At 35.5% G+C, this 19,676-nt stretch overlaps 1 protein-coding gene across 26 annotated transcripts in view; it reads right to left on the bottom strand.

The window, feature by feature from the left end:
* The window catches only part of Ppfia2 (PTPRF interacting protein alpha 2), a 452,499-nt gene that overhangs the window by 275,385 nt on the left and 157,438 nt on the right, over nucleotides 1–19,676 (bottom strand). The window lies entirely within an intron of this gene.

Here is a 19,676-nt window from a genome sequence, read left to right as displayed (position 1 = left end):
TTTCCCTAATAAGTGCAATTCTGTGCTCAAGCAACTCATAGAATAATGACAACCTAGAGATTCATGGCTATCATAGATGTAGAATAGTTATTGTGACATAGGAAATAGCAGTTTTTACAATCTCAGCCAGGATGTTTAAGTTTTTCATTTGGTGTGTGCCATGATCTTTCCAGTGTAGATTTTTTTTATTAGTCAAGGTACATATATTGCATTATATCTCCTTGAAATCAAGGGCCTTGACTAAATAGATGTTATGTTCATTCATTCACCCTGTATGTGTACATCTGGGGAGGGGGTCTACACATGATACAGGAAATCTATGGAGGTCAGAGGATAATGTGCAGTAGTCAGTTTACTTTTACCATCTTTAGATTTACCTTAATAAATGATGGTAGTAGCAATATACATCAATACTTCTTTATTTTGAAAATCTGACTAACTAGATATTGTAAGTGGAACTATATTGATGCAATGTTAAGGGAAAATATAATATTCTATACTTACTACTGCATTTGACTTTTCAAAAACTATGTTCCTACCTTTGGCTTAAATTGTGTTAAACTATCCTACCTACAGGAAAATAATTGAAGTAGGGAATTACCTAATAGTTCCAAAATTTGTTAAGTTTATTTTATCTTTAAAATAATCCTGTAGCAGGAGGTTCTTCATTCCAAATTTCAAGTTACAGAGCAATAATATGGAACTGGCTTAAAACAGATTCATTGATCAATGTAATAGAATTGACAACCACATGTAAGCTCACACTTCCACAGATGTCTGACAAAGAGAAGTAGAGAATACTTGTCATCTCATTCACCCAGGGAAGAACCTTCTGAACAGGATCCTGGGGGCATGGGTATTCATACCGAACATGTAATGAATGGGACCTCATGAAATTATAAAGCTTCTGTACAGCAAAGGATACCATCATTCTAACAAGCATACAAGCGATAGAATGAGAAAGGAAAAAAAAAAACAGCTGTACATCTTACAAAGGATTAGTATGTAAAAATACAAAACTCTAATAAAACTAAACATCAAGAAAACAAAGAACCTTAGTTTTTAAAATGGGGCATGAAATGAAGCAGAGTTGAAGTACAATTGGCTGGGAAACATTGGAAAACTTTTCAATATCACTAGTGATTACAGAAATACAAATTAAAACTACTTTGGTATTTTTTTATCTTACACCAGTCAGAATGACTAAGAGTCCAAAAAAGTAAATGATGTTAAATGCTGACATGAAGAGAAGTATATATTTATTACTGATGAGAGTACAAACTATTTGCACCACTATGCAAATTAATGTAGAGATTACCTAAAATGCTAGAAATAGAACTACACAATCCATCTACATTGTTCTTGGATACATGCTCAAAGGACTCCTTATCCCACTGGTGATTATTTTGAAGTGACTGCAGAATGGGGCAGGACAGAGAAAAGCCTCTGTTTATAGGAGTTGTTGGATGATGAAAACCTATAGACCTTCAAACATTGTAGACTGTTGCTCAAGTTGTTCATTTCCTGCTAAGCACTTGAAGGTAAGACACTATAACACTGAGGCATAGAACATGGATAAATCAAGCTGATACTCAGCAGAAGTTTTATCTATTCTGGCTAGTATTCATAGTGATGGAATATACTATGCACACTACTAGAGGAGAAAGCAACCCTCAGTCTTACTCATCTGTGAACATTGGGAACTAAAACAATGACTGACCTGACAAGCCATGATCACTAGTGTGATAGTGGCAAGATTATCACAAAAGTCAACATCTTTCTGGTTGGATTTGAGTCCTATTCCACCACATGAAATCCTACTTGACATAATTAATGGACCAAAAACTCATAGATACATAGGTAATTGGTACCAGTAGAGAACCTACTACTATTATTCTACTAAATGGAAATAACACTTGGCTGATCTCTAATGATTTATCGTTATATATTAATGAATCTCTCAATTCTTTCAGAAAAGCTCTTATTGCAGTTGATGGTGATTAACACACACACTCACAACTTTCTATGATGCAAAGAATAAAATAATGCAGAACACTCAAACCTAAATGGGATATCCATGTTACACCCCCCTCTTCCCAAAGCTCAGTGGTCCTTCTGCAAAACTGGTTGAATGATTATAAGATCCAGATGGATTGGATGACTCCAAGGAAACAATGTTTTCTGTATTCCTGCAGGGCAGCCACACATAAATTGACAGCCTGCCCAGCACCTGTGTGTGGCCAAGATAAGCCAAATACCAGCACTGAGAGGGATGTGAGCATCATCAAGTCCTAACCCCTAGCTGAGAAGCTATTTGGAGTTGATGAGATTGGAAGCTGATGAGAGTGGAAAAGTCAGTTTTCTTTAAGGGTATAGGCCCTGGAAGTTCTCTGGACTCATGTGGAAGTTCACATAATTAAGAATTATATGGGGAGCTCAAATTTGGCTTCATAGTCAGAATCAATGCAAATAAGCATGGCCAGAATCGAAGGAAATTTACCATTTAAATCTAAGCAACTAAGAACTGTTTAAGTAGGATGAGTAGTGTGTTTTCAATGTGATTTTCTCCCCATAGGCTCTTGATTGAACATTTAAGAACTGGCTGGCCAGAATTTTTGAGACAATTGTGGACCCTTTAGAAGGTGCAGACTTGCTGAAAAAATTGTGTCACTGCTGGTCAAGGGTGGGAATTTTGTACATCAGCCCCACTTCAGGCTTTCGACATCATTCCCATTTCTTGTTCACTTCCTTCTTCCTGGAAGGATCAGTGTGACCAGCGAGCCTGTTTCTCCACTCCTGTCTGCTGCCATGTCTTCCTTGCATTGATAAACAGCAACCACACAAAAATGTGAGCCAAAATAAACCCTTAAGTTGCTTTTGTCAGTGTGTTAAGGCTGTTAAACCTGTCATTTCTATTTCTAGAGTATCAGATTAGTTCAGGGAACAGCTCTTGCATCAAGCCTCCAAAGTGAAAAGAGAATCATACCAACATCATGATCATCTTAAGGGACAGACTGCATTGAGGGTGGACACATATGTATGGCCAAACATGGGCACAGGGGACAATATAACGGGGCTGTAACATGTGTTGTCATTGAAGAAGAAGAAAAGGACAGAATAAATCTATAGAAGGTTAGCCCCAGAGAGATAATGACTAAGGTGACTCCTTAGATTGGTTCCTAGACCAGCCAGACAGTGTGAGTCAAGTCCATGATTCAAAATACTTTCTATTTATGTTTGAGTTATTTTGAAATTAATTGATGAATAAAAATCTAACATTCTTCCCTAAAGTCTTAAAATTAAAAAAAAAAAATGTAGTTAACACATTCTTTCATCATCATGCCCTATCACTTCAATTTCACCTAGTTATATATTAGATTGTTTATTTCTTAAAAATACAAACCAAACTTAAAGCAAGTTCTGAGTGTTTCTTCAATAAATACATGTGTATGAAAGATTTGAATTATATTGTGTCATTGTTAAAATGTGATTCTTTGGGCCTTATATGCTATACAAGGAAACAATAGTATTCAACAACATAGTTAAATGATGACATATAACACATCAAAAAGAACAAGTTGATAACATTTTATTTATGTAAGTTTTTCTTTTAAATTTTCCAGAAATGTGATAAATGAGACAAATGAAAATATAAGATGGAAGGAAACAATAAGTTTGATTTGGCTGTAGTGGTTGGAATGGGAATAGTCCCTGTAAGCGCCTGTGTGTGGATACCTAGTCCCCAGCTCACAGAACTACTTGGGAAGGGTTAGAAGGCATATCTTTGTTGGATGAGGTGTGTCACTGGGGTAGGTTTTGGGATTTCAAAGAACTTGCATCATTTCCAGCGTTTCTCTCTGTTTTATATTTATCTTATTTTGATTTTATTATCTGTCTTCACATATTTTTTTCCCTTAAGAGAGAATGAAAGGGTGTGGATCCAAGTGGCAGGGGAAGTTGGGAGGAACTGAGAGGAATGGGAGGAAAGAAAAACATAATCAGAATATATTGTATGAAAAACACTATATTCAATAAAATTCTTAAAAAAAAAGAAGCGTGAGAGGCACTAGCAGAGAACTTCCTGTTGAACGATGAGTGTGAGACTAAATATCACGATTTGTAATATCATGGTATTATATAGTCTTTGCTTTTATGAACATTTAGATCAATTTCAAGAAAATATGTAGCAACATTTTGTTTCGTCATCAGTTATGAAATTAGAACTAGTCACAATTCTTTTCTTTTACATTTCTAAAGTGTTTTTGCAAATTAACTTTTGTAGTCTTGTATGCACTAATTTTTTAATTAATAAAGTATTCATTTAAGTGATGTGATTTTATAATGTGATTAATTGGGGGGAGGGGTTGATGTGAGCTCAACTACTGCTCAAATGCCATGTCTGACTGCTTGCTGTCATGCTTCCAGACTTGGTGGTCATGAACTCACCCTCCGAACCTGTAAGCTTCAATAAACTCTTTCTGCTGTAAGTTGCCTTGATTATGGTGTCTTATCACAGCAATATATATATATATTTAAGACAGTCACTGCACACTATGATGTTACCCAAACTCTTGGTGTTACACTAACTTTTTCACAGAAAACAGCCAAATTTTAAGGTTGTTTTCTATGAAATGTGTTTTTTCCAGCAACATAATTAAAGTTGCAAATACCAAATCCAAGAATTAGCTAATGTTCATTGCTTCTTAGTGACATTGTCTAGTTTACCAGTTAATTCTACCAACTGCTGTTTTATGATGAAATTTAAATTATGAATTAAGATGTTTTTAAGCACAGATAATAACATTGTCTCTTGACACTCATTAGTACAAAGTTTCTCGATTTTTTTCCATATTGTGTTCTTCTAATTTGTAAATGTTTTGAAGTACTCAATTAATTTCACAAATGGATTATCTTAACTTGCGTTTTTTAGTGTAAAATTTTAAAATCATGCAAAATAATAATGAGAATACAAAACAAGAGACCACAGAATGCATTTTAAAAAACTAATTTAAAGGAGAGCAAGCAGAGATACATGGAAAGGTTGGACGAAGGAAAGGGAGGGAGACAAGATGTAATCATATTATAATCTCAAAAGAATACATTAGTAAATAATGTCAAAGAATGCCTTCAAAATGTCCTTAATATTCTTGCCAAAAAACAAATAATTTATAAGTAAAAGAGTTCATGAAATTAAAGATGTCAAAAAATTAATGCAATAGGTTTTAATAAGTTGTTTTAGCTTTTATATGAAATTTTTTATACTTTATATTAAATATTTTAACTAATACTAGTGTTCATTCAACATTTCTTATGGAAAGAGGAAGAAAGGGTTATTTAGGATAATCTTTTAGCTGATGCTGTTCTCAGTACCTCTCTTGTCCCTACCTCTCTGTTCCATTAAAACATCTTCTCAGCCAGGCAGCAGTGGCACATGTCTTTAATCCCAGCATTAAGAAGACAGAGCCAGGCAGATCTCTGTGAGTTTGAGGCCAGCCTGGTCTACAGAATGAATGAGATCCAGGACAAACTACACAGAGAAACTCTGTCTCAAGAAACCAACGCCTCCTGTTCTGATTTCATTGTGTATGTGTCTTAAACATATGCATATATAAACCTAGATGTCACATATGAATAAAAGGAGATGAACTATTTTTCTGAGTCTGGCTAATATCAAATAATTATTTTGTATGATTATATGGAGCTTCATCCACTTTCTAAAACAATGACACGATTTCATTCTTCAAAAATAACTTAATTTTAATGCCAAGTACATATTTTACAAAAATATCTGTAAAATTGCAATATTTTATGTGTTCCATTGAGTCATGATGACCTCATGACTAAGCAGTATTACTATTCAAAATTTTTTTTCTTTTTTCTTTTTTTTTTTTTTTTGCCTCGAGACAGGGTTTCTCTGTGTAGCTTTGGCACCTTCCCTGTAACTCACTCTGTCGATGAGGCTGGCCTCAAACTCACAAAATTCCACCTGCCTCTGCATCCTGAGGGCTGGTATTAAAGACATGTGCCACCACTGCCAGACCACCAAAATTTAAAGTAAGTGAACTCTAGGAAAATTTCACTTGCTAATAGCTAAATGGACTTAATGATGGGACCACATTAGAGACCACTTAATTCATTTCAAAAGACATGACTTTAAATATTATTCAATTTGTATTCAGGTGAGTCTTCTTATTTATAAAATATTCTGAAAATAAATAAGCAAAATTATGGAACATACTAGGAAAGTTTTACACGAAAAAGAGAGTTTAAAATGTATTTGGGAAGTAAATTTTGTACTTTAATCAATCAATTTATTATGGTAATTTATACACATCTTAAAGTCAAAGCTTTTCGTTCCTGTATACACTTAATAGAATCATATGCTACTGAAACTTCAGAGTTAAAAAAAAAAAATTGTTTCACTCAGCATTATTAAAGTCTGCTAAAAACTGGGAATTCAGTCAGGATTGTCAAATGAATAGTAGATTCATTCATTCATTTACCCCAAAAGTAGTGGCATCTTCTCTAGACATGTGTTAGTCTATGTGTCAGTAAATAAATATAAAGGGCTAAGTAAAACTATATGGTAGTGAAGAGAGGCGAATGAAAAACTAAATATAAGGACAGGCATAGTAGCATTAGCACACTTAGGGGACTGAGAGAAGAGAGGCCAGCGTTCTGGTTGCAAGGCTGAAGGCAGCCTAGGGAGACTTTTGTCTTAGAAGGATCACGCCAAAGTGAGCAAAAAAAAAAACAAAACAAAAAAAAACCTAAATGTAGTATATATAACAAGGAAATAAGGACCTAGACAAAAATATCGAATGGAAGGTTGTAAGAGGAAGACCAGTGAGTAAAAGCACTTGGGGCTAAACTTGATCATCTCACTCTGATCCCCCTGCATCAGACAAAGTGAGAAATGAATCCTGCAGATCAATTTCTGATCTCCTCAAATATGCTGTGACAAACACAGCAAACACAGCCTATCCTCTCTCTCTCTCTCTCTCTCTCTCTCTCTCTCTCTCTCTCTCTCTCACACACACACACACACACACACACACACACTAAATAAATAAATAATATAAATAATATAAATAAATAAATAAATAAATAAATAAATAAATAAATAAGATTAAAAAACTGAAAATAAAAACCGGAGGTTGTAGCTTGAATAAGATTCAGGGATGATACTCTTGAATGGAGTGTGTATCTGAGAAAAACAAGTATAAACAAGAAAGCTCTTTGACATTTAGGGGAGCATGCAACCTGAGGTACAGCATAGTATTCAAGAGGTTGGCAGTGGAAGAATCAGGAGAAGCATAAAAACAAGTGTGCAGCCTCCAAAGGTGTCAAGTCTACACATCTATTTTTAAGGGCCTCATTCATTCCACTCACTTAGAATGCTTCCTCCAACCTCTAAGTGGGTACCACTTAGCCAGAGCCCTCTCATGAGAGCCGAAGCTCCGTTTCCAATGTTCAGTTAATCAACAACTGAATTTACTACATTGTTTTCTAAGTCTATTCCTCCCTAACCCTCTCTCTTTCACTGGGAACCATGGAATAGACAATGTTTCCTTGAACTCTTCTATCTCCTGTATTCAGAAGCTTATAAAATTCATTGACCATATTTCTAGTCACCTTCCCATCTTAACATCCCTGCAACCACTGCAAGGGCCTAGAACCTACACATCTAGCATCATTTTATAATCTCTAGCTACTGTACTTAGTGTATTAAATGCTTTAATTTAAATACCACCTACATCATAATTTCAATTACCTCCTCTCTAGGAATATAAGAAACATGAAGTGATTTCAGACGAGTTTAAGTAACATATTATCTCAAGCCTGAATATATTATAATAGTTTGTTTTTATAGAGAAGGTCTAATAATGAGGTCATCGCCAAGGAGTATGCAACAAAGAATAAAAATTCTTCTTTTCTATTTATAATCAAGTTTATGTTTATCTACATATTGTGGCTGTAAGCTAAGCATATGAATCATGTCCTGGTGACTTGCAAACAATGAAGTGCATGGTTCCTTGTGCAACAAACACTGTAAGAGATTTCTAAGCAGAAACTTCTGCAAATGAAAGAGTTGTGATCGATCTCCTATTTGGAGCCATAGAAGCCATTCACTAGATTCAGTGTTCAGTCTCCATGACACAGAGCATAATCAAATGCTGAGTTAAATATTTCATGTGTTAAATATTTCATAGTTCAGTATTTCAAATGCCTTCAGTGCAATTCTAAGACGTAGGTGTACTAGCAACTTGATAATGAGGAAACAAATAAAAAAAAAATAAACACTTTTCCAACTAGGAGAAACTGTCCTTAAATATTAAATTTGGAGACAGAATGTATCTAAATACAAAAAAGAAAGTTAAGAGGAGAAAATCTGTGTGAACCATTGGAGATGGGGTTAGGAGTGAGGGTCAGGGACTCAGCAGGTATTCCGTTGCAGAACTAGAGATGAAATTGGAGGATTGGATTTGGAGGACCTGAGGGAGAAGTAAAGATCTGTGGTTAGGTTATTTGCTTCCCTGGCTGGAGTAAGCCAGGTATTTTTAATTTTTAATAATGATGCTTTAATACATCCAGCATTATAATTACATCCCTCATCCCGCTCATTGCTTTATCTAAGTCCCCAACTTCAACAGGCACTTCCTGGGAACCTGCAGACCATTCTAGCCAGCAAAGCAGAGGCTAACCGTATATCTTCTAGGCTAACTATATATCTTCATCTCTCTCTCCATTCTCGAGGCCAAACCCACAGTCTCATCCCAAGCTCTGTCAAAAACCAACTGCTTCAGCTTCTCCTCACACTCTGTCCCCATTCCCAGGCATTAAAAAGATCCTGGTGGAACATCCTGTTTTCTTCCTTCCTGTGGAATCCCTCAGGTACTCCACCATAGGCCATCCCCATTGCTAAGTATCAGTTCCCAATACCCCAAACCACTTTTTACCTGGAACCCCAGTGGCCACACCTATCAAGATCCTAGAAGACTATCCTACCAGCTACCACACAGCCATCACACTCTGCTAAGAACCAGAGAGGGCAACAGAAACTCACACCCAACAAAGACAAGAATATGTATATTATTCCCAAACCCAGATGCCTAGATGCCAGTGCAAAAACACAATCAACACCAACCAGGCTAATGTGTCTCCACTGGAGTATAGCAAGCCTACCACAGCAGACTCTGTGCATCACAACAAAGCTGAAGCATAAGTAATAAAACTGAAAATAGCCTTTATGCAGGGAGGGGCTTGGTCCCACCTCAACTGAATATACTAGGCTTAGCTGTTCCTCCCATGGGTGAACTCACCCTGCTGGAGGAGGGGATGAGGGTAGGAAGAAGTTGAGGGGAGGAGGAGGAGGAATGAGAGGGGGATCTGTGGTTGGTATGTCAAATGAATAAACAAATTTAAACAAAGAAAACTAGATAGCTATAATTATAGTTTTCCTTAATTATGATGAAGGTCAATTAGATATGAAACTTCAGACTCACCAAGATAAGATATGTAATTGAATGTTTTCTCTGATTTTGTCAAATACAAATAGACTAGATAGTGTAACAATAATTCTTGCTTGGTAACTGTTTTGTTGTATGTAATTTTAGCATGTTAAAGTTAAAACCTTCCTTTTTGATTAGACAGAAAGGGGAAGATGCTGTGGGATGAGCCTTCTGTACATTGTGAATATGTATTGCTCTCATTGGTAGATAATAAAGCTGTTTTTGCCTGTGGCAAGGCAGGATAAGGTTAGGTGGAAGAATCAAACGAAGGACTTAGAGGACAAGGGGCAGGGTCGAGACAGATGCAAGCCCACTGCTTAAGAAGCAAGAAGCTTAGGAAGCCACAGACCACATGGCAATAAATAGATACGGGCTAATTTAAATGTAAGAGCTAGTTAGTAATAAGCATGAACCATCAGCCAGACATTTATAATAAAAAATAGTCTTTTTTAATATAATTACAGTTCTTTAATGTGGAAATGAATAAATTTATTAAACAAATCTATGAAAACATGAACAATAAAAGGAAATAAATAAACTTGTTCAACACTAAGAGTGTAAACAGGATCAAAAAGAAAACCCAAACTGAGGGAAATTTGAAAATGAAAAATGTAGGACCCAGAACAGGAATGTCAGAAGCAAGTTTCACCAACATAATACAAGAAGTGGAGGAGATAATCTCAGGCATTGAATATACGATATAAGAAATGGATACTTTGATCAAAGAAAATGTTAGACCTAAAAATAAAATCCTGGCATAAAACATCCAGGAAATCTGGGACACTATGAAAAGACCAAACCTAAATAAAATAGAAATAGAGAAAGGAGAAGAATCCAGGTCAAAGGCACAGAAAAAGTATTTTCAACAAAATCACAGAAGAAAATTTCTCTAACCTAAAGGAGATTCCTATCAAGGTACAAGAAACATGAAGAACAACAAATAGATTGGACCAGAATAGAAAGTCCCCTTGGCACATGATAATCAAAAACACTAACTGTATAGAACAAGAAAAAAGAATGTTAAAAAGCTGCAAGGGAAAAAGTTCAAATAACATATGAAGGTAGAGCTATTAGAATTTCATCTGACTTCTTAATGAAGTTTCTAAAAGCCAGAGAGGCCTAGAGAGATGTTCCACAAACTCTAAGAGATCAGAGATGCCTGTCCAGACTACACCTAGGAAAACATTCAGTCATGGTAGAAGAAAGACATCACACACACACACACACACACACACACACACACACACACACACACACACAATCAAATTTAAGCAATATCTATCAACATATCCAGCCCTACAGAAGGTGCTAGGAAGAAAAGTCCAATCTGTAGAGGTTGACCACACTCAAGAACACACTGGAACAAATAATTTAAGATCAATAAATCAAAAAGAGGGGACACACAGTACCAACAACAACAACAGGAATCCCAAAACACTGCTCAACGTTACCTCTCAACATCAATGATCTCAATTCCCCCTTTTATTAAATACTCAGACTAACATAATGTATTTGAAAACAGGATCTGTCTTTTCTGCTGTACCCAAGAAACATACCTTAACATCAAGGATAGACATCATACCATGATATAGGATGGAAAAACATATTCCAAGCAAATAGACTCTAGAAGAAAGCTGCTGTGTTTGTTTTAATATCTGATAAAATGGATGTCAAATCAAAACCACTCACAAGAGTTAGGAAAGGACACTACACACTCATTAAAGCAAAAATCAACCAAAAGGACACTGCAATTCTTAACATCCATGGAATTCTTAACATCCATGGAATTCTTAACATCCAAACAGAGAGGCACCCAAGTTCATAAAAAAATACTCTGACATCTTAAACCACATGTTGATCCTCAAGCACTGACAGTATGAAACTTCAGTATCCTATCTGTACCATTAGAAAGATCATGAAGACAAAAATAAACAGAGAAATGCTAGCATTAACCTATGGTATTACCCACATGGACCTAACACATATTTATAGACTGTTTCTCCTGAAGACTAAAGAATATAGCTTTTAATCAGCATGTCATGGGACTTTCTCCAAAATATACCACATAGTCAGATGCAAAGCAAGTCTCAACAGATATAGGAAAATTGAAATGATACCCTATAGCCTATCTGACCACTGACGATTAATGGCAGATATCAAGGACAAAGACAAGTTTACAAATTCCTGGAAACTGAACAACTCTATTGAATAAAAACTGGGTCAATACATAAGTTAGGAAAAATAAGAGACTTTCTAGAATTAAAGGAAAATGAATGCACAACATACCCAAACTTATGGGACACAGTGAAGACAGTTTAAAGGCAAGTTCATAGCACTAAGTACCTACATTTAGAAAAAAAATGGAGAGATTTCATGCTAGTAAGTTAGAAGAACATCAGAAAGCTCTAGAACATAAGAAAAAAATATCGTATCTACAAGGGATAGACATAAAGAAATGATGAAACTTCAGGCTGAAATAAATAAAATGGAACCAAACAAACAACACAGAGTCAATGAAACAAAGAATTGGTTCTTAAGGGCTTGTTCCTAAGTGTTTTCTTTATCTAAATTAAATAAAATGTGGTAGAGAGAGAGAATATACAAGTTAACACTTGGAATTCCCACCATGCCCCATGGTCTTGCATGCCTGGCAGGACACTTAGTCATCTCTGCCTAGTCATTTCCTGGTCATACATCCTGTGTGACCCATGCCCTATGGTTATGCAGTCACATAGTCACATGAATGTGACTGCCTGATCTCTGTGCTTGGGCCTGTGTGCGTAGGTGTGTCCTGGCCTTTATAAGGCGGTGCCATGTTCCCTGGTCTCTCTCTCTCTCACATGTGTCCTTGCACAGGCCTGATCACATCTGTCCCTTTGTCTTCATAAAACTCTTGTTAGTGGATTCTGTTGAGTGTCATGACTTTTCCTCTGGGACAAGAACGCTGCAAAAAAATCCTTTCAAAAACAATGAGAAAAGAATGAGGGGGGATAACAACAGACAATGAGGAAATCCAGAGAATCATAAGGGCATTCTTTAATAGCCTATATTCCACCAAATTATAAAACCTAAAAGAAATAGATAATTTCCTAAATACATACCACTTACTAAAGTTAAATCAAGACTCAATAAGCAATTTAAATATACCTGTAACCCTGCTGAAGTAGAAACAGTAATTAAATGTCTACCAACCAAAAAAAAAAAAAAGCCCAGATGGTTTTTGCTCAGAATCATATCAGACTTTCCAAAAAGATTTGATGCCAATACTCCTGAAGTTATTCCACAAAATAGAAACAGAAAGGACATTTCTCAAATTGTTTTATGAGGCCACAGTTACACTGATAACCATACTGCATAAAGACCCAACAAAGAAAGAGAATTATAGATTAATTTCCTTTATGAGTACAGATAAAAAATTTCTCAATAAAATACTTACAAACCACATAAAAGAAATGCCATCCACCATGATAAAGGAAGCTTCATCCCAGAGATGCAGGGATGGTTTAACATGCATAAATTGAGAAATGTAATACACCATACAAACCAAAAGACAAAAACATATGATCACCTTATGAGATACAGAAAAGACCTTTGACAAAAATTCAACACCCTTTCATGATAAAAAGTGCTGGAAATATTAAGGATATCAGTGAAATACATGAACATAATATAGGCAGTTTACAGCAAGCACACAGCCAACATCAACTTAAATGTAGAGAAATTAAAAAGAATTCCATGAAAAATCAGGAACAAAACATGGCTGTCCTCTCTCTCCATACCTATTCAATATTAGTACCAGGATTAGGGTGCATCAAGCTGTTGGCCAAAGTGCTCCTATAGAAATCTGAAAAAAACCCAAGCTGTTTCCAAACTATAAGATGCTCTTCCTAGACTAAAGTCAACTCCCCATTATTCAATATAATACCTACACAGTTCATTGAATATAGAGAAGTTCAATGAGTACCTACATATGGCCTTCTCTCCTATGTGCTAGTATCTTTGGTACAGTAAGGTACTCTGGTGGTGCCAAAGGAAAAAGAAAACACCAAGCCAGCCAAAAACCTTTTCATCTACCATGCTGTCCTGCCTGCATGATATGCTAGGGCAATGGTGGCACAAATCTTGTGGGAGTAACCAACCAATATCCATTTGATTAAGGCCCATTTCACAAGATGGAACTCATGTCCCACACTGTGTTGGTAACCAAGAACCTGTGTCTAGATAACACAAGGATCTAAGTATAAAACAAAAGCAATTTCATTTTATTTATTTATTTATTATATTTTATTTTTAAAGTAAATAAAACAAGAAAAAGGAAAAATAACAAAAATTCTGTGCTATAAAATTTTGATGTAATATTATTTGTCACAGAGTACTTTTGTTGCTGTATTTAACTGTGACCCCTTTAGAAAACAGATTCTATGGGACAGGAATTTGTTTCTTTTCTTTTCTTTTTTTTTTTTTTTTTTTGAGTTCAACAGCAATACTCAATTCAAGGAGAATGTTGCTCTTATTATGCAATATTAACACTCTTTTAGTATGTTTTGTGAATATTTTTCATATATAAAGTACAGCAACCTTTGTAGATCACATGACTTAACTAAAAATTAATTGAATCATTCTCTCTAGGTCAATTCTTTTATTTAAGGCAATATCAAATATTATAACTACAGAAGAGTCCCAAGCCAGGACCTCTTTCTAAGAATCATTGAACCCCAAGTCTGAGATCCCAAAGATGACAATCAGTTATTTTTTTAACCTTTGGCTTTGTGTATTTTGTTTTTACAAATTTCTTTTCTCCAATTCCCTTAATGCTGATTCTCTTGTTCCAAAAACCTGTTAGTTGCTATGAGTATGCTGTACTTTCCAACCAAAACACTTCCTTTGATGTATCTCCCACTTGCCATCAGGAATGTGTACAATTGGAAGATGAAGAAAACTCCATTTCTCTCATTTAGCTGAATTTTAGCCAGTATTACTACATAACCCAGGAGACAAGGAGAGTCTTTTCCCTGTGATTATAATAAGGTTAGGTGAGCTTTCCCTTCACCTTTTTGTTGTTGTTTGTTAATCATACAGTTTGTGCAAAACATTCTCCTAGGTATTCCCAGACACACCTTAAATTATCAATGAAATGTTGTATGTGACCTCCAAACACAAAACTAAGGTTAGAATCTCAGGTAACAGAAAAAAAAATGATAAAATATACAAGATCTGGCATCTAAAAAGCTTAGAATTACCAAGTCAGAAGTTGTTTGATTATAAAGATACGTTATACACACCAATTACCAATGATATCTCCAGAGTGAGAGCTCTTAAGGCAATTGAGGCATCAAGACTACTCATTTTCACCCCTTATTGATTTCAGATGCTAATCTCATCTCTTAAATATGAAAATATACTTCAATCAATTTCAAATCCTCTAGTCTGATGAAGGGTGGCATCTACATACATCTTTGAGTATAAGAATCGGTATTTGGAGTGAAGTTGGAAATTATAATATTTTAGGAACGTGGTAGTAGTAGGGTCTCCTCTAAGGGTCCATGACCTAACCATCCATGACACTCTTTTAGTATGTTTTGTGAATATTTTTCATATATAAAGTACGCACTTGTAATCACAGGACTAACTAAAATTATATCATTCTCTCACGTCAATTCTTTATTAGGGCATATCAATATAAACTGAAGAGATCCCAACCAACCCAATCTGAGATCCAAAGATGCACCTACTTATTTAACAAGGGGATCCCCTATTGAGGGAAATGACAGTTGCTTTACCAACATGAGTGCGGTAGCTCTTCTACATTGTCTTGACGGTAGTCTCTACAGACTTGAGTTTTTACAGTGGTCATCAGGATGCTCTTCTCCATTTGCAACGAACATACTACTTTCAGGTACTCTGAGAGCTAGTTCCCATAAGGAAGTTTTTGTAAGTTCTTGCTCAGTTCCTCCACGTTCTGTGTCCTAAATGTGGTATCTTCAGTAGTAGGATTCTTACCTTCAAGTTCTTCTAGGCAACATCAAGAATGCCACCCTTATACCAAATGCTATGTGGAAACTGAGAAAGAGGAGACTAAAGGACTGTGAGAGATACAGGACCAGAGTGCCTGCTGCTCCACAATACCATCTAGACATGACAAGAAAGCTGTACCTATGAAATCCCAGAAACATAATTTCCTAAACATAAGTTTTCATTGTGGGTGTAGCAAATCTCTCAAGGCTCTGCTACTGGATGAAAAGTTGTAAGCAATCAGTGGCTGTTGAGAGAGGGAGAATTAGTCTTTTCCAGGGCTCACTCTCCTAATAATGTTACTTAATCCAAAGTGGTCAGCCCTAAACACTTATGCATATGAGCAATATTAAATGGAGTCAGTAAGCTGTATTTATACACATATGCATACATGCATACACATATACACACAGATAGATAAATGTAACAACAATAATTAAAGCATTAGTCATGAATTTGAGGTGAAGTTGGAAGGGAACACAAGGAGAGTTAGATGGTAGAGAGAGGGGGATGGAAGCACAGTGTTCATGATTGAAATTCTCAAAAAATAAAAAATTCAATTAATATCTTCTCTAGATTAAACACAAGAAAAAACTCAATGAAGGATGATAAAGAATATAAAGAAAACTGTCCAAATGGTATTGGCTAGCTGCTATATAATTACAATTACGCATTTATAAGATGGAAGGTTTTCTTTGGTCATTCATGTAACTATTACATACATAAATAATCTAAGTTAATCTTGTGTAGAAAGTCCTAGCATAAAACACATTTTCATAAAAATGAACTATCTTCACCTAATTTTCCCTACTAACCTATAGTCATGCTTCAATATCTACCTTAGTATTCAGTAGTTGATTGTTGCTTTTTTAATAAATTGTCACTGCTTACTAAACAGAGGCATTTTTAATAACCACATGTTAAAGGCAAATTAATAAAACAACCTCACAGATTACACAAAAGCAGACTAGCTTCTCCAGTAGTAATATGAACAGAGAGAAGAGACTCAAGGAAGTGCATTTAGCACAGCGTGGAAGAATTCATAAAAGCCTTATGGAAAAAGACAGCTTTTGAGATGAGTTTTCAAGAAAACATCTTTCCACTGTGCAAAAGCAAGAAGAGGAAAAAGGAAACACAAAACATGCAATTTTCTGGTAAGGGAGAACTCTGCATTACATGTGATCTAAGTGGCAAGGGGCATTTGAGGACAGCCTAGGAAGACAGACTTCATCCCTTAAGAAGAAGGGGTGTATGAAATAATTCACCCACAGAAATGAGAGGTTACCCTTTTCATACTCAGAGGGAAGTGTATAGCTCTGGTTTTCTGTGTATGTTAGGATAACAGAAAGCCACTTCCACACAGGCTCAACACATAATGCTATGGATGTTGGAAGGGAATGGCAGGAATCATTCTTCTACGAGATAAATGAGTCAAATACAACTGAAGTTAAATTCTTTTGATTTGAGAAGTCTGTGGCAAATTTCATTTTTTTTTATGACAGTACACTTGTTTTGTTCTCTATAACATATTACAACGACCCCTAATAAATAAAATATGTGACTGCAGAAGAAAGAATAATTACTGGATGAACGTTGCTAAAGTCTAGGAAATGGGGAGAATCATATTGGACACAGGTGTCCTCGAATGGATAACAATTTTTATGTGCCTAGCCCATCTAGAAGTTTTAGCAGAGTACATGGATGGTTTCATTTACAAACACAGATTTAAAGGGACATAATAAAATCATTCCTGAAAATGTTTGTGTGTGTGAATACAAAATTAAGAAGAATTATGTGGATTATCATATGTTTATGTACAGATGGTATATATATACACATATATATATATGTGTGTGTGTGTATATAATATTTATTAAGAATATATTTCCCACTTGCACACATTTGAGTATCATAAAGTTTTTTTATAATATCACCATAGTAATATTTGTTTTTAAATTTTGACCATCCAAGGGCATTACAAGAAACTATGCTCTAAGAGTTTAGTTTGAGCCCAATAAACATAATTTATAAACTGTGTGTTGGCATCATACAGGATCCTGTAACCTCTGGACAGAAATATGTAGACACTAGTAATATTCATAGTCACAGAGAAGTGGGAATTCACACATAGAAAAATTAATTTAAATTGTGTTAGATATTCTGCACAAAATGTGTTTGCATGCATATGTGCAGAAGTCTGAATATATTATACTAAATTAAAATGCAATGAAAATAAAATCTTGATCCTAGCATGTATTCACACTTCTCATTGGTCACCATTTTACCCTTGAAATTATTAAATGAAAATATTCTAAATGATACTCATAAAATTGATAATAAACTTCCAAAAATAATAAGAATAGTATAGAGTCTCCATGAAGAGATGAAGCTAAAATTTTATGTTATTCATGCTGGAGTGTCAAATGCCCCTGCATGTCTTACTTTTGTGGTGGCATAATTTTAAGAATGTCAGCTCTGAAATCCCAATTCCTTGCAGAAGGTTTCTCTCAGAAGCATAAGTCACTACTTCAACAATAGTTACATTCTGAAAGTTTAACTAATCTTTTCACATGGTGCCTTTTTAAATATATGGTGTTCTTTTTATAGCATTTTGTTTGGTTTCACTTTTTACACCCCTCCTAGACCAAAGGAAACATTCTGTCTTAAAGAGGTGGTCCCACAAGTAAAATAATGATTTAATTCTTCCCTTGGAAAGTAAAAATAAAGATTCATTATCAAGCCTTTATCTCGGGCTTTAGAACTACTTTATCTACCACAAAACCCCAAACAATAGCAGCCAGAAGAGAATCACCCAAACTTAACACAATGCTCGTTATTGCAGACTTCGAGATCGAATATCATTTTGCATGATAGAAAAATGTCGGAAAAGTGAGTTTGTATTTGGCAATGATGGATGCTCTGTCTGAATAAGAGGCTAATACCCGAATATGGTGTCACATCAACGAAACATTATTCCTCTGTATTTTCGGAGAAAATCACCTGCCCAGGAAGGTGTCAGCAAGAGCTCTACTAAAGGAACTACAAAAAGCCTGTGTCACGACTGAGCATGGGAGACTCACTGACCCTTCAACTTTGAGACATCAGGGTGGAATACCTAAAGTCAGAATCCTCCTGCACAGCCAGCTGCAGGTTATTGTAAAGAGTGTTTATATCTCAGTGTACAGGGAAGTGGGGGAAGCAATGCTTCTGAGCACAGCCTCGAGGCAGTGGCATTTGGAATCACAGCAACAGTAAGCAGATCATCACTGAGAAGAGAATATATTCGGGAACAACACACACACACACACACACACACACACACACACACACACACACACACACACAATCAGTAGACATCGGAACAAAACAGGAGAGGTGACAGGTTTAAAAAAATAAAGGGAAGAGGAGGGAACAATTGTATCCACTGATTACAGTTTGCAAGAGCAAGAAACTTCTAGAAAGCCAATGCTCATTTATACAGAACTCCCTTCTAACACCCTAATTAGCTTTACTATACTTTCCTTCTATATCTTTGTATTTATCCCAGAACAACAACAACAACAACAAAAACGTAATTAAATGGAAGGCTTTGGAATTTTTCATAATATAAACCACACAGTGAGAAGAGGCCCATTGTCTCTTGCAGTGACTATAACACAGAATAATAAAGTCACCCTTAAAGTACTGAAAGATATACCTCTGAGCATTAAAACAAAGTGAAATCTGATTTGGTTTGGAGTTAAGCATTTTCTACATTGAGAACTGATTTATCCCCGGGGAAACTGAGACATATTTGGCAGGCAACACCTTTGTAGTTTATATAAATCATATTGACTCTTTGATAACACAGAAAAAATCTATCCTAATTACTTTCTACTTTCCCTCAAATTGAAAAGCACAGTAAACATGGCACTTAAGCCTCCTGTAATAGGGATTGCTTTTACATCAGTCGTAACAAAATTAGATAACAGGCATTATCTTACGCCATGTATATGAAAGATAGCAAATTCTTCTTAGCTGAGGATTTAGTTCTTAAAGTTCCATCTATGTCTTTAAATTCTCCTCTGTGATTTAAACACAAGGAAAAGAACTACACAGCATTCACCATATTGCAGCCATTAAAACACCAGGCACAACACATCTCCACAACTT

This window comes from Onychomys torridus, chromosome 20 (genome assembly GCF_903995425.1).
Source record: "Onychomys torridus chromosome 20, mOncTor1.1, whole genome shotgun sequence".
Taxonomy (NCBI): Eukaryota; Metazoa; Chordata; class Mammalia; order Rodentia; family Cricetidae; genus Onychomys; species Onychomys torridus.
The sequence above is the reverse complement of the archived record's forward strand: the minus strand, read 5'-3'. Positions and strand labels throughout refer to the sequence as shown.